The sequence below is a fragment of the Bos grunniens genome, chromosome 7, assembly GCF_055505025.1.
Source record: "Bos grunniens cultivar Pamir isolate PY7600 chromosome 7, Bosgru_T2T1.0, whole genome shotgun sequence".
NCBI lineage: Eukaryota > Metazoa > Chordata > Mammalia > Artiodactyla > Bovidae > Bos > Bos grunniens.
Genome location: NC_141171.1, coordinates 27,501,165 through 27,518,126, shown reverse-complemented (window position 1 = coordinate 27,518,126; position 16,962 = coordinate 27,501,165). Strand labels below are relative to the sequence as shown.

The 16,962-nt window shown below is 39.4% G+C and overlaps 1 pseudogene; it reads left to right on the top strand.

Moving 5' to 3' along the window:
* Nucleotides 1-1,933: 1,933 nt before the first annotated feature.
* LOC147368964 (large ribosomal subunit protein eL27 pseudogene) lies at nt 1,934-2,323 on the top strand (annotated as a pseudogene).
* Nucleotides 2,324-16,962: the final 14,639 nt, after the last annotated feature.

The following is a 16,962-nucleotide window of genomic DNA, read 5'->3' as shown; positions in this document are numbered from 1 at the left end:
GTCTCTGTGGCCAATTGCTGACTCTCACATGTGGGTTTCAGATGTGGCTGATCTGTCCCTCTAACCAGACCCTGAAAGAGAAACTCTTTTATATACTATTTGTGAGGGAAGAACAGGCCACTTGGCTGAAAGGCCTGTTATTGGCCACGTCAGGAGTAAACTCAAAGTTCCTTCCTGACACTCTTCAGAGTTTCTTGAAGATTAGTTAGCCTCTAGAAGGTGTGGAAAATACAACAGGCTCTGGCAGCAAAGAGGAACATCCAGCAGACACTCCAAGCACAGCTCATGCCCTGGAAGAGTAGGCTCCAGGGGAAAGCAGCGAAGCCAAAGGATCCTGACCTGGAACTGTGACAGGTCTCAGACCTGGAAAAATTAGTTAAGTGTAGAATGTTGCCTCTTTGCTGCATTAAGGGTCTTTTGGGTATCTCTAGGACAGAAAGTCTCCACAGGAAGGAGATCCTATCAGGGCAAGTTTCTATGTTTAATCATCAAGGATTTGAGCACAAACAAGGGTGGTCCCTGGTGCTCAGGAATCTCTGATACAAATGCCTTTTGCTTATAGGTTGATTGCAAAGGAGACCTGGCAGAGTTGAAAGTTCTTCATGTCATTCAAGCTGAAGAGGGCGAACTCAAGCAGAGGGAGACCATGAACAATTCTAGGAAGGACTTGGAAGTGTGGTTGCAATCTGGGACACAGTTTGTCCAGGAGAACTCATTATGTTCTACACAAGGGAAAGAGGATGATTACATACTTGCACTGCTACTCATGCAACTTCCTGTGCAACTCTGCAAGTTTTGGGTTTAAGTTCCTTTTAATTTAGAAAGACAGATTAGGTTTTAGGTTAGATTCTTTGACTTCCTTATAAGCAGACACTGTAGATTAAGCTTTTGGTTTTTTGACTTTTACTGTGTTTATTAGTTCAAAGTTTGTAAAACTACTAGCAGGGCACCATGTATGTGGTAAGGTGTTGGATTTTATTTTAATTCCTCTACAGGTCCAACTATGAATGCAACTGCTTAAATATCCCTCAAAGAATCCTATCTGCAAAAGATTCTCTTCTGGGAAGGTGATCAGTCTCCCCTAGACCCAGGGCAATTAATAGAAGGCCTCAGAATGGCATTTGAAGGCATCACAATAGGTACACACAGATACTGTGAAGGCATACACTGCATGAGGCATGATGGGAACATAAAATGTGATATAATAAGTATGTTGAAGAAATCAGGAACCGGAACCATGTGTTTTATTTTCCTTTCAGAAAAACTGTATAATAGCGGAAAGACTTTGGATTCTATAGGCCTGCATTTAAATTTCAGCTCTGCTGCTGTTTAACTGAATGTGTGAACTAGCAAAAGAAGCTGTTTTTCTTGAGTTTGGTTCCCTTATCTCTGAAATGATGAGAAATATACCCGCTTCCTAGCATTACAGGAAGGTTAAATAAGTTTCTACATGTAAAGTGCCAGGAATACAGAAATTACACAACAAATAAATCCACTTCTACTCTTTATCTTCCCTCCCTGAAAACCTAACAAGTAACACTGGAACACAATTTATCAGAGAAATAGTCTCTCTCCTCAGCCCCACGATGGTCCAGGCAACCACCAAACCCCACCTTACTCTATAGAGTTTGCACAGAAACATAGGGCAGAATTCAAACTCTGGTTTAACCAGAAATCTCACGATGACCTCTGACCAGTCTGGGCTAAACTCTCCCTGTGGCTATGGAAGGGATCAGCATCTATACCTAGGTTTGAGTCTCAGCTCGGTCACACACAAGCTGTGAGATGTGGGATAAGTTCATGAAACTCACAAGCCTCAGCTTCCTCCTCCACAAAATGAGGATGAGAACTCCTTTATGGGATATTTCCAGCATTGAACACATACATGTTAAGAAGCCTACCACTAGCTGTAGTCTCAAATGGTGCTGCTGAAATGGGCAAGTTCATGAAATCCAATATTATGAATCTGATCTTGGCCAGATGCTACTCTAGACACAAAGTGGTCATCATGAAGAACATTGGTAATAGCACCTCAGGCCAACCGTACAACCATGCTCTTGGGGCTAGAATTGACCACAAACAGACAGCCACCATTAACAAGATGAAAATTGTTAAGAGGTCAAAGATCAAGTCTTTCATGAAAGTTTATAATTATAATCACCTCATGCCCCACAAGGTACTCTGTGGATATTCCCTTGGACAAAATCATTGTCAATGAGAACGTCTTCAGAGATCCTACTCTCAACAAGACACCAAGGTCACATTCAAAGAGCAATATAAGACCCACAAGGACAAATGGCTCTTCCAGAAGCTGCAGTTTTAGGTTTGTCTTGCTTCAGTCATTTAAAATACAAAAAAAAAAAAAAAAACAGCCTACTACCATCACCACAAATTTGGTGATCTTTAAAAAAACTCTGCTAATTTGTTACCCAATTAGGTCATCATCTGCATTTTTTATAATTAGTAGAGAATATTTTTCACTTATTTATTATCCATGTATATTTCTTCTTCCATAAATTTCACACTTCTATCCTGACTCACATCTTAAAGATACCATAAAATAACTTTTTAAGACTAAACTGTCACAGACAGTGCCATCACAGTCAGTTGTTGTAAATTCAGCCCAGCCTCACCATTCATTACTGTTTTTTTTTTAATGTTACAAGATGAATGCTAAATTGAAGAAAAGTAATCAACAGTAAATAGAAACATATTAGTAAGTGAATCTCTTTCTCTTTGCCGGTCTTTAAGACTGGTCTCTTAGTTCATTCCCTTCTAAATGCTTGACGATTTTGTAGAGAATCATTACTATTAATGTTCTTTGTTATATCACTGTTACAAACAGGTGAAATAAACAACCACCTAAAAAACACGATTTTAGGATTACCAAGAAGGATAAAGGGAAAATACCAAAAATGCTGGTCCTGGACTTATGTAGACCAGATCTTATGAAAAAGATAAAAACACACATCTTCAAAAGAAACAGTGTTGATAAAATTAATCAATTGTTAATAAATTTCTAATTATATTGTTAAAATAGTTAGCCAGAAATAAAACCTAACATTTACGGTCAATTAATTTTCAACAATAATGTCAGGAAAACTGGCCAAAGAGTTAAGTGCTGGGACAACATGCAAAAGAATGAAGTTGGACCCCTAACAAATAATACATTTAAGAATCAACTCAAAGTGGATCAGAGACCTTACACTAATGTAAATGCTAAAATCATAAAACTCTTAGAAGAAACATAGGAGTAAATCTTCATGAGCTTCGGTTAGGCAATTATTTCTTACGTATAACACCGAAAGCACAAGTGATAAAAGAGAGAATTGATCAAATGGATGTTACCAAAATTAAAACTTTTGTTCTTCAAAGGTCACCATCAAGAAAGTGAAGAGAAACCTATAGAATGGGAGAAAGTATTGCAAATCACATCTTGGAAAAGGTACCTATTTCCAGAATATGTGAAGGATACAGCTCAATAATAAAAAAGACAACCCTATTTGAAAACGGGCAAAGGATTAAACAGATTTCTCTCCAAATAAGAGCTATAATAGCCAATAAGCACAGAAAAATGCTCAACATCATTTGTCATTAGGAACATGTAAATAAAAACCATAATGAGATACCATTTCACATTCACTAGAATGTCTACAATCAAAAAGAAAAAAATAATAAGTGTTGGCAGGTATATGGAGGTATTGGAACCTTCATCCATTGCTGGTTGAAATATAAAAAGGTGAAGCCATTTTGGAAAGCAATTTGATGCTTATGTTCAAGGTCAGGAGGGGCAGCGGTGAGGAGACACCCCTCGTCCAAGGAAAGGAGCAGTGGCTGCACTTTGCTGGAGCAGCCGTGAAGAGATACCCCACCGCCAAGGTAAGAGAAACCCAAGTAAGACGGTAAGTGTTGCAAGAGGGCACCAGAGGGCAGACACACTGAAACCATACTCACAGAAAACTAGTCAATCTAACCACACTAGGACCACATACTTGTCTAACTCAATGAAACTAAGCCATGCCTGTGGGGCCAGACCTCATGGTGGAGAGGCCTGACAGAATGTGGTCCACTGGAGAAGGGAATGGCAAACCACTTCAGTATTCTTGCCTTGAAACCCCATGAACAGTATGAAAGGCAAAAAGATAGGATACTGAAAGAGGAACTCCCCAGGTCAGTAGGTGCCTAATATGCTACTGGAGATCAGTGGAGAAATAACTCCAGAAAGAATGAAGGGATGGAGCCAAAGCAAAAACAATACCCAGTTGTGGATGTGACTGGTGATTAGAGGCAAGGTCCAATGCTGTAAAGAGCAATACTGCATAGGAACCTGGAATGTCAGGTCCATGAATCAAAGCAAATTGGAAGTGGTCAAACAGGATATGGCAAGAGTGAACGTCGACATTCTAGGAATCAGTGAACTAAAATGGACTGGAATGGGTGAATTTAACTCAGATGACCATTATATCTACTACTGTGGGCAGGAATCCCTTAGAAGAAATGGAGTAGCCATCATGGTCAACAAAAGAGTCCAAAATGCAGTACTTGGATGCAATCTCAAAAATGACAGAATGATCTCTGTTCGTTTCCAAGGCAAACCATTCAATATCACAGTAATCCAAGTCTATGCCCCAACCAGTAATGCTGAAGAAGCTGAAGTTGAAAGGTTCTATGAAGACCTACAAGACTTTTTAGAACTAACACCCAAAAAAGATGTCCTTTTCATTATAGGGGACTGGAATGCAAAAGTAGGAAGTCAAGAAACACCTGGAGTAACAGGCAAATTTGGCCTTGGAATACGGAATTAAGCAGGGCAAAGGCTAATAGAGTTTTGCCAAGAAAATGCAATGGTCATAGCAAACACCCTCTTCCAACAACAGAAGAGAAGACTCTACACATAGACATCACCAGATGGTCAACACCGAAATCAGATTGATTATATTCCTTGCAGCCAAAGATGGAGAAGCCCTATACAGTCAGCAAAAACAAGACTGGGAGCTGACTGTGACTCAGATCATGAACTCCTTATTGCCAAATTCAGACTTAAATTGAAGAAAGTAGGGAAAACCAATAAATCATTCAGGTGTGACTGAAATCAAATCCCTTATGATTAAACAGTGGAAGTGAGAAATAGATTTAAGGGACTAGATCTGATAGATAAAGTGCCTGATGAACTATGGATGGAGGTTCGTGACATTGTACAGGAGACAGGGATCAAGACCATCCCCATGGAAAAGAAATGCAAAAAAGCAAAACGGCTGTCTGGGGAGGCCTTACAAATAGCTGTGAAAAGAAGAGAAGCAAAAAGCAAAGGAGAAAAGGAAAGAAATAAGCCTCTGAATGCAGAGTTCCAAAGAATAGCAAGAGATAAGAAAGCCTTCCTCACCGATTAATGCAAAGAAATAGAGGAAAACAACAGAATGGGAAAGATTAGAGATCTCTTCAAGAAAATTAGAGATACCAAGGAAACATTTCATGCAAAGATGGGCTCGATAAAGGACAGAAATGGTATGGACCTAAAAGAAGCAGAAGATATTAAGAAGAGATGGCAAGAATACACAGAAGAACTGTACAAAAGAGATCTTATGGGGAGGGAGGAGGCAGGAGGGTTCAGGAAGAGGAACACATGTATACCTGTGGTGGATTCATTTTGATATTTGGCAAAACTAATACAATTATGTAAAGTTTAAAAATGAAATAAAATTTAAAAAAAAGAGAGAGAGATCTTCACGACCGAGACAATCACAATGGTGTGATCACTCACCTAGAGCCAGACATCCTGGAATGTGAAGTCAAGTGGGCCTTAGAAAGCATCACTATGAACAAACCTAGTGGAGGTGATGGAATTCCAGTTGAGCTATTTCAAATCCTGAAAGATGATGCTATGAAAGTGCTGCACTCAATATGCCAGTAAATTTGGAAAACTCAGCAGTGGCCACAGGACTGGAAAAGGGCAGTTTTCATTCCAATCCCAATGAAAGGTAATGCCAAAGAATGCTCAAACTACCACACAATTGCACTCATCTCACACGCTAGTGAAGTAATGCTCAAAATTCTCCAAGCCAAGCTTCAGCAATATGTGAACCGTGAACTTCCAGATGTTCAAGCTGGTTTTAGAAAAGGCAGAGGAACCAGAGATCAAATTGCCAACATCTGCTGGATCATCGAAAAAGCAAGAGAGTTCCAGAAAAACATCTATTTCTGCTTTATTGACTATGCCAAAGCCTTTGACTGTGTGGAGCACAATAAACTGTGGAAAATTCTGAAAGAGACGGGAATACCAGACCACCTGACCTGCCTCTTGAGAAACCTATATGCAGGTCAGGAAGCAACAGTTAGAACTGGACATGAAACAACAGACTGGTTCCAAATAGGAAAAGGAGTACGTCAAGGGTGTATATTGTCACACTGCTTATTTAACTTCTATGCAGAGTACATCATGAGAAACGCTGGGCTGGAAGAAGCACAAGCTGGAATCAAGGTTGCTAGGAGAAATATCAATAACCTCAGATATGCAGATGACACCCCCCCTTATGGCAGAAAGTGAAGAGGAACTCAAAAGCCTCTTGATGAAAGTGAAAGAGGAGAGTCAAAAAATTGGCTTAAAGCTCAACATTCAGAAAACGAAGATCATGGCATCTGGTCCTGTCACTTCATGGGAAATAGATGCGGAAACAGTGGAAACAGTGTCAGAGTTTATCTTTTGGGCTCCAAAATCACTGCAGATGGTGACTGCAGCCATGAAATTAAAAGACGCTTACTCCTTGGAAGAAAAGTTATGACCAACCTAGATAGCATATTCAAAAGCAGAGACATTACGTTGCCAACAAAGGTCCGTCTAGTCAAGGCTATGGTTTTTCCAGTAGTCATGTATGGATGTGAGAGATGGACTGTGAAGAAAGCTGAGCACCAAAGAACTGATGCTTTTGAACTGTGGTGTTGTAGAAGACTCTTGAGAGTCCCTTGGACTGCAAGGAGATCCAACCAGTCCATTCTGAAGGAGATCAGCCCTGGAATTTCTTTGGAAGGAATGATGCTAAAGCTGAAACTCCAGTGCTTTGGCCACCTCATGTAAAGAGTTGACTCATTGGAAAAGCCTCTGATGCTGGGAGGGATTGGGGGCAGGAGGAGAAGGGGACAACAGAGGATGAGATGGCTGGATGGCATCACTGACTCGATGGGCGTGAGTCTGAGTGAACTCCGGGAGTTGGTGATGGACAGGGTGTCCTGGCATTCTGCAATTCATGGGGTCGCAAAGAGTCGGACACCACTGAGCGACTGAACTAAAAAGTTAAACATAGCAGTTTTACTCTAAGGTATACAACTAAGATAATTGAAAATATATGACCACACAAAACCTGTACTCAAATTTCCATAGCAGCATTACTCATAAAGCCAAAAAGTGGAAACAATTCAAATACCCATCACCTGAAAAATGGATAAATAAAACGTGGTATATCCGTAGTTGTTGTTTAGTCGCTAAGTCATGTCCAACTCTTTGCAATCCCATGGACTGTAGCCCACCAATCTCCTCTGTCTATGGAATTTTCCAGGCAAGAATACTATAGTGGATTGCCATTTCCCTCTCCAGTATCCACAGAGTTGAATATTATTTGCTCACAAAATGGAATAAATTGCTGATACATGGTACAATGTGGATGAAATCACATGTTAAGTGAAAGAAGCCGGTGGAACATGCTAAGTAAAAGAAGCCAGTCAAAAAAGATCACATATAGTATGATTTCATTTACGTATGATCTCATTTATATAAAATACTCAGATAATGTACTTAGTTTCTCTTATATAGGGCAGTTACATTAGTAGATTAGCAGTTGCTAAGGGCAGAGAAAGGTGGTTGTGAGGGGATCCAGAGTAACTGCTCATAGGGTACAAGGTTTCTTTTTGGAATGAGGAAAATGTTCTAAAATTAGACGATGGTGGAGGTTGTGTAACTTTGTAAATAAACTAAAAACCACTAAGTTATACACTTTAAACAGGTGGAGTTTATGTTATGTAAATAATATATTAGGCTGTTCTGAAAACCTTGAAAAACAGTTAGTTACTGTACATAAGGCCCTATAATTTTATTATAAATTTTCCAGGCAAGAATGTTGGAGTGGGTTGCCTTTTCCCACTTTTATAAATGTTGATAAAAATAATTATAAAAGTTGGTAATAATTATAGCAACTTACTGAGTGCTCCTTATGTGCCAGACAATATTCAAAGTTTTTGCAAGTATTAACTAATTTGCTTTCCCAAGAAACCTGAACGTGAACGTGAAGTCGCTCAGTCGTGTCCGACTCTTTGCGACCCCATGGACACCAGGCTCCTCTGTCCATTGGATTTTCTAGGCAAGAGTACTGGAGTAGGTTGCCATTTCCTTCTCCAGGGAATCTTCCCAACCCAGGGATTGAACCCAGGTCTCCTGCATTGTAGACAGACGCTTTACCATCTGAGCCACCAGGGAAGTCCTTTTAAGAAACCTATTAGGTAAGTACTATTACTAGTCATTGCACAGATTAGAAAACTAAAGCTAATAAGTTGCATCATAAGAATTCAAGCACAGAGAGTCAGTGTTTTTATTTTTATTTTTTTTTTACTGTTACATTAAATGCTTATTCAAAAGCCTCACATATTGGAAAGCTCTTTTGTTGAGATAAATGTTATAGGAGAAATTATTTCTTTTTTTTTAAGTTCTTTTTTTTTTTAATTTTAGAGTCGATGTTTTTAAATAAAATGTGTACTGGCCCTAGAATCCAATAGCAAAATATAGGGAGAAAAATCCCTGAAATTCAGAAAGCTGGAGAAAATTTTAAATATTATGATTAATGACAAAGCCTAAAAAAGTTAATATCTAAAAGAAAAACTGCTGCTTCACACAATAGCAGTGAGAAATGAAATGTATAAAGACAACAGCAAATACAGGTGAGCTGCTGCTGCTCCCTGATATGTTATTCTCCTGTGAGTGACAAGAGGAGGAATCCTGCAGACCCTCATGGTGTGAACAGGAGCCAGGTTACCAGACCAGGAATGAAGAGAGAGTCCAGGAGGCAGCCCCACCTCTGTTACTATATAATTATTCACATGATCTTGGGTGAGTCATCTAACCCTTCTGGATACATCTATAATGTGAAATATCTTTAGGTCCCTTTTCGTTTTAAAATCTCATTATCTACCATCTAGTCCCTAGACTAGAAACATCTTGGCCAGTGTTGTGCTTACTCCCAAACAAATCTTGCTCAAATCTGTCTCATGAAATTCTCCAAACATGTCTTTTCTGGCTTTACATCAACTTCTCTGGCCCCATATGCTCCATTTGGGGGGGGGCGGGGGGTGGGCACGACTGAAAAGATATATCTGTTTATTCCTCACTTTGAATGCAAGGCCCCTTACAAACAATAAAAATCTGTTTAGTAAACGTTGAATATTTTTCCAGGATTAACAATTTGACAGTCCTTTAGAGTAAAACATGGCAAGTAGATGGGGAAACAGTGAAAACAGTGGCAAACTTTATTTTGGGGGGCTCCAAAATCATTGCAGATGGTGATTGCAGCCATGAAATTAAAAGATGCTTACTCATTGGAAGGAAAGTTATGACCAACCTAGACAGCATATTCAAAAGCAGAGACATTACTTTGTCAACAAAGGTCCGTCTAGTCAAGGCTATGGTTTTTCCAGTAGTCATGTATGGATGTGAGAGTTGGACTATAAAGAAAGCTGAGCACAGAAGAATTGATGCTTCTGAACTGTGGTGTTGAAGACTCTTGAGAGTCCCTTGGACTGCAAGGAGATCCAACCAGTTCATCCTAAAGGAGATCAGTCCTGGGTGTTCATTAGAAGGATTGATGTTGAAGCTGAAACTCCAATACACTGGCCACCTGATGTGAAGGGCTGACTCATTTGAAAAGACCCTGATGCTGGGAAATTTTGAGGGCAGGAGAAGAAGGGGATGACAGAGGATGAGATGGCTGGATAGCATCACTGACTCAATGGACATGAGTTTGGGTAGACTCCAGGAATTGGTGATGGACAGGGAGGCCTGGCATGCTGCAGTTAATGGGTTGCAAAGAGTTGGACACGACTGAATGACTGAACTTAACTAGAGAAAAACATAATTTTGATAATGCTAAAATATTCACTAAGATTATTCCTGGGAACTGAGGATTATAGGTGATTTTTAAACTTTCTTTATATTTTATGTATTTTGTCTTATAAACCTTATGGTAAAATATTATGAACCACATTATTTAACCACAATAAAAATAATACCCAGACAAGATCGGGCGCGTTCAGGGTGGTATGGCCGACCCAGAGGGATGGTATGGGGAGGGAGGAGGGAGGAGGGTTCAGGATGGGGAACACATGTATACCTGTGGCAGATTCATTTTGATATTTGGCAAAACTAATACAATTATGTAAAGTTTAAAAATAAAATAAAATTTTAAAAAAATAAATAAATAAAAAATAAAATAAAATAATAATACCCAAAAAATCCATTATGAGGACATTAAAAATCATATACTGTTCATAAATATTTCTCTGGAAATTATTAATATTGCCAATTTGTATAAAATCAAACAAAACAGAATATACTGTAACTCCTACACAATTTATCAGATGATTGTTGTTATTGTTGTTCAATCACTAAGTCATGTCCAACTCTTCGCAACCCCATGGACTGTAGCACACCAGGCTTGCCTGTCCTTCACTCTCCCAGAGTTTGCTCAAATTCATGTCCATTGAGTCAGTGATGCATCTAACCATCTTATCCTCTCCCACCCTCTTCTCCTTGTCCTTTAATCTTTCTTAGCAATCAGAAGCTTTTCCAGTGAGTTGGCTCTTCATATCAGGTGATCAAAATATTGGAGCTTCAGTTTCAGCATCAGACCTTCCAGGGAATACTCAGGATTAATTTCCTTTAAGATTGACTGGTTTGATCTCCTTCATGTCTAAGGGATTCTCAGGAGTCTTTTCCAGCACCACAATTAGAAAGCATCAATTCTTCAGCACTCAGCCTTCTTTATGGTCCAGCTCTCACATCTGTACGTGACTACTGGAAAAAAGGCGGGAGGAGAAGGGGATGACAGAGGATGAGATGGTTGGATGGCATCAACTCAATGGACATGAGTTTGAGTAAGCTCCATGAGTTGGTGATGGACAGGGAAGCCTGGCATGCTGCAGTCCATGGGGTCACAAAGAGTTGCACACAACTAAGCAAATGAACTGAACTGAACTGGAAAAACCATAGCTTTGACTATATGAACCTTTGTCATCAAAGTGATCTTTGCTTTTTAATATGCTGTCTAGATTTGTCATAGTTTTCCTCACAAGGAGCAAGCGCCTCTTAATTTCATGGCTGCAGTCACCATCTGCAGTGATTTTGGAGCCCAAGAAAATAAAATCTGTCACTGTGTCTACCTTTTCCCCTTCTATTTGGCATGAATTTGATGGGACTGGATGCCATAATTTTATTTTTTGAATGTTGAGTTTTAAGCCAGCTTTTTCACTCTCCTCTTACACCCTCATCTAGAGATTCTTTAGTTCCTCTTCACTTTCTGCCACTAGAGTGGTGTCATCTGCATATATGAAGTTGTTGCTATTTCTCCCAGAAATCTTGACTCCAACTTGCAATTCATCCAGTCCAGCATTTCACATGATGTACTCTGCATATAAGTTAAATAAACAGGGTGACAATATACAGTCTTGACATACTCCTTTCCCAATTTTGAGCCAGTCTGTTGTTCCATGTAATGTTCTGTTGCATTCAGTTGCATTGTTCTAACCCACATTCAGGTTTCTCAGGAGACAGGTAAGGTGGTCTGATACTCGCATCCTTTTAAGAATTTTTCTCAGTTTGTTGTGAACTACACAGTCAGACTTTCATGTAGTCCATGAAGCAGAAGAAGATGTTTTTCTAGAATTCCCTTGCTTTCTCAATGATCCAATGAATACTGGTAATTTGATCTCTGATTCCTCTACCTTTCCTAAACCCAGCTTCTACATCTGCAGGTTCTTGGCTCACATACTGCTGAAGCCTAGCTTGAAGGATTTTTAGCATAACCTTCCTAGCACGCTAAATGAGCACAATTGTCTGGTAGTTAGAACATTCTTTGGGGAAAAAAACTGACTTTTTCCAGTTCTGTGGCCACTGCTGAGTTTTCTAAATTTGCTGACGTATTGAGTGCAGCATTATCTTTTAGGATTTGAAATAGCTGAGCTGGAATTCAATCATCTCCACTAGCTTTGTTTGTAGTAATGCTTCCTAAGGACCCCCTTGACTTCACACTCCATGATGTCTGACTTTAGTTGAGTGATCACACCATTATTGTTACCTGGGTCATTAAGACCTTTTTTGTACAATTCTGTGTATTCTTACCACCTCTTCTTAATCTTTTCTGCCTCTGGTTATGTCCTTACCATTTCTGTCCTTTATTGCACCCATCTTTGCATGAAATGTTCCCTTGATATCTCCAATTTTATTGAAGAGATCTCCAGTCTTTCCCATCCTATTATTTTCTTTTACTTCTTTGCATTGTTCATTGAAGAAGGACTTATCTCTCTTTCCTGTTCTCTGAACTCTGCATTCAGTTGGGTACCTCTTTCCCTTTCTCTCTTGCTTTTCACTTCTCGCCTTTCCTCAGCTATTCGTAAAGCCTCCTCAGTCAACCACTTTGCCTTTTATAATCTCTGTTTATAAAAATACAGCACTGTGGCTTACTGGAAAGCATCAGAAAAATGAGGTATTTCCGTCCTCGGTGGTCTTACTTAAAACTGCCTTCTAGTTGGCAGTTTTTGTCTTGTTTAGTTTTATTTATTAATCTCCCTTTCCATGGAAAGATATGAAAGGTCTCTGCTATCTTTATTTTCATTGTATTCTGGTTGTTATCATAGATCATACTTTTTTTTTTTTTTGCCAGTGTCTCTGTCACCTGGTCTTTATTTCCATTTTTCCACATAAAAATGAAAGTTGTGGCAATGGCTAAAAGTGCCTTGAGTATAGGCCACATCTAAACACAGCCAAAGGGGTCAAACGGCAGCAGCTGAGTGTCTGCAGGTGTAGATTAATGCACAGCTGTCAACTGCCATCCATTTAGAAACTAATCAGTCATATTTCTTTCAGTGGTCATGTGCTATCAGAACCTTATTCCTGTTTGAACATAAAGTGCAGACATAACTACTAGCAACATTTTTTTTTAATTAATTTTATTTTATTTTTAAACTTTACATAATTGTATTAGTTTTGCCAAATATCAAAATGAATCCACCACAGGTATACATGTGTTCCCCATCCTGAACCCTCCTCCCTCCTCCCTCCCCATACCCTCCCTCTGGGTCGTCCCAGTGCACTAGCCCCAAGCATCCAGTATCGTGCATCGAACCTGGACTGGCATCTCGTTTCATACATGATATTTTACATGTTTCATTGCCATTCTCCCAAATCTTCCCACCCTCTCCCTCTCCCACAAAGTCCATAAGACTGTTCTATACATCAGTGTCTCTTTTGCTGTCTCGTATACGGGTTATCGTTACCATCTTTCTAAATTCCATATATATGCGTTAGTATACTGTATTGGTGTTTTTCTTTCTGGCTTACTTCACTCTGTATAATAGGCTCCAGTTTCATCCACCTCATTAGAACTGATTCAAATAGCAAAAATCAACAAAGCCAAAAGCTGGTTCTTTGAAAGGATAAATAAAATCGACAAACCATTAGCCAGACTCATCAAGAAACAAAGGGAGAAAAATCAAATCAATAAAATTAGAAACGAAAATGGAGAGATCACAACAGACAACACAGAAATACAAAGGATCATAAGAGACTATTATCAACAATTATATGCCAATAAAATGGACAACGAGGAAGAAATGGACAAATTCTTAGAAAAGTACAACTTTCCAAAACTCGACCAGGAAGAAATAGAAAACCTTAACAGACCCATCACAAGCACGGAAAGTGAAACTGTAATCAAAAATCTTCCAGCAAACAAAAGCCCAGGTCCAGACGGCTTCACAGCTGAATTCTACCAAAAATTTAGAGAAGAGCTAACACCTATCCTGCTCAAACTCTACTAGCAACATTTTTAAGACTGACCATAGGTAGCTCATATCAGGAAGTGGAATTCAGTGGAAAAGCCATGACTGAATCCTGCCTTCAGACAAGTGTAGGTTGCCCCCTCCCACCAGCATCTGTGGTTTCACACTGACAAGTTCTAGGGAGGGCATGAGCGCTCCACTTTTCTGCCACTTTCTACAGACTTCTACGGCCCCTCTCCCCGTCATGGTTTTACTTATCTTCTGGGTCTTGAAGGCATTTGAGTTTGTGACCCATGCTCTAGAATTTCAGCAAATCTCTGACACAGTTTCTTATAATAAGGAATGAACTCAATATCTTACGTAAGAGCTCAGTCAGTACTGTTTCCACTACTTCAGGGCTGCCTCCCGTAGGCTAGTCATTGCTGCCTCTATGAAACAACCTTAACACCAGGTGATGGCAGTAGTGAATCCATGCATTCCCTTCTGCTTCCAAAGCATTACGATTTACTGCTTTCCTCCCTCTTTCATTGGTTAGTTAACTTTTCAGTTACTTATATTTTCTCTTCCTAGCTACGTATTGGAGCAAGGACCCATTTCTTTAAATATTTTTTTATCACTCACTGCAGCTAGCATGGAAACTTGCTGATAAAATATTGTTGATTGAGTGAATATTAAGAAATCTTCTCTATTTAAAAATATGTCCAAAGACTGACTGCTGACCCTAGGACTTCTTCCTTTTGAGACATTTTGTCCTGAGTTAAGCATTGCCTCCAGTTAAAATCCAAACCAGCCTAGGAAACAGTAACATTATGTTTAATTAGTTGTAGTATCTGTGCTGATGAGACTTTTTTATTTATAAGGAGCAGAAACTACCTTATAGGTTGCTGCTATGATAGAAGTTTGGTAATGGATTTTTTTTTATTGAAGTATATTTGGTTTACAATGTTGCCTTAGTTTCAGCTGTACAGCAAAGTGATTCAGGTCTTATCAATAGATTCCTCTATTACAGGTTATTGTGAAATGCTGAATATAGTTCCCTGTACTAGACAATAGGTCCTGGCTGTTTATTTTACATATAGTAGTGTGTATCTGTTAATCCCAAACTCTAAATTTATCCCTCCCCCACATTTCCCCTTTGGTAACCATCAGTTTGTTTTCAATGTCTGTGAATCTATTTCTGTTTTGCAAATAAATTCATTTGTATCATTTTTTAGATTCCACATATAAGTGGCATCATATTTGTCTTCCTCTGTCTGACTTCATACGATAATCACTAGGTCATGATTGGTTTGATTAATCCATCCACTTTAGTATAAATTACCTTACCTAACATCTTTCTAACATAACTGCAACACAAAAGGGGTACATAAGGGGAAACATAAAGGGAAAAAAAGAAATATGTATACTGCACTATTAAAAAAAAATTAGGAGGGAAGCTGGGTGCAATGCACTGTCAGAATTGTAACAAGACAACACTTGGAGCCAGGGTGACCACCTGCTTTGGTTTGCCCAACCCCAAGAGGTTCCTGGGATGTGGGGCATTCAATGCTAAAAATTAAGGATATTCTGGACAAACTGGGATAAACTGGTCATTTTGGTAGGCACCAGTAAAATCCTACTGAAATATACACTTTGTCTAATAATTTCAAAAGTATGCTTAGAGTCAGTACTGCACACAGAGATGCAAAAACCTACCCCTGACCGGTTATCAGCTGGTTAGAGCAAAGTGCTAACAAAAGCAAGGCTAAAGGTTTGATTTCCCAGGAAACTTTGCTCTCTTCCGCTATCGGAATCTGCGCACTTCACTTAAGGCAGTCATTCTCCAATGTCACTGACTAATCACAAAGGGAACAGAAGAGAGAGAATATAGCTCCTTTGAACTAAATCCTTCCCTGCCACTAGTAACACTGGTGAAAACCTGATGTTTTTCTTGTGAGGAAACATTAAGTGATTGACGATCTGAAGATCATCACACAGTAAATTAATTTTCCCTCCTGCTATTAGTGGGTTTCCCTGCTGGCTCAGGCAGTAAAGAATCTGCCTGCAATGCAGGAAAACTAGGTTTGATCCCTGGATCAGGAAGATCCCCTAGAGAAGAGATTGGCAACCCATTCCAGTATTCTTGCCTAGTGAATCCCATGGACAGAGGAGCCTGGCAGGGTACAGTCCACTGGGTTACAAAGAGTCGGACAGGACTGAGCAACTAACACTTTCACTTTCACACTTTTAGTAGGGTTCTAAATAACAATAATGATAATATGTAGAATATTCTCCAATATGATTTCCTTCTAATCTTGTGAGAGACACATTGTTGATATGCTTGGCAGGATTGGGATCACCTGTGGTTAGACAGCCAGCATGCAATGAATGGAGTCTCAGCCTTTAACTCCTAGTGTTTTTTTGTTTGTTTGTCTTTATTGTCATCACCGTTTTGATACCAAGTACAGTTTTCTATAACAGCAAAATACATAGCCTGAATGTTGAAGCTCCCCTAACTTTGAACGTATCACTTCCATAAGAACTCTAGAGCTCTCCAGGTCCCAGAGACTCAGCACCACAGCACACAGCCTCCTGTGTGTCTTACCAAACATGGGCTAGTTATTTCCTATACGTGTAAAGGTGTCAAGCACATTCCCTGCCCTTTTGATCAGACTCGGGAGGTTAAAGAAAACATTTCTGCTTTTAATGTTTCGTTACTGCCTGTCTCTGCATCTCGGTCTTTTAAGTCTTTGAGTTTCCATAGACGTTTCTGCCTAAATCCAGAGTCATATGGTGTTCCTATTAGTAAACTGAAAGCTGAGTCTGCCAAACATGTTTATTTCTCCTTCAGAGCAAATGTGGGTAGGATGAAAACCACTCCATGTTATACTTACATGTTACTCATTAACTGGCTTCAAAAAAAAAAAAAAATCACCTCAGCTAGATTAGGAG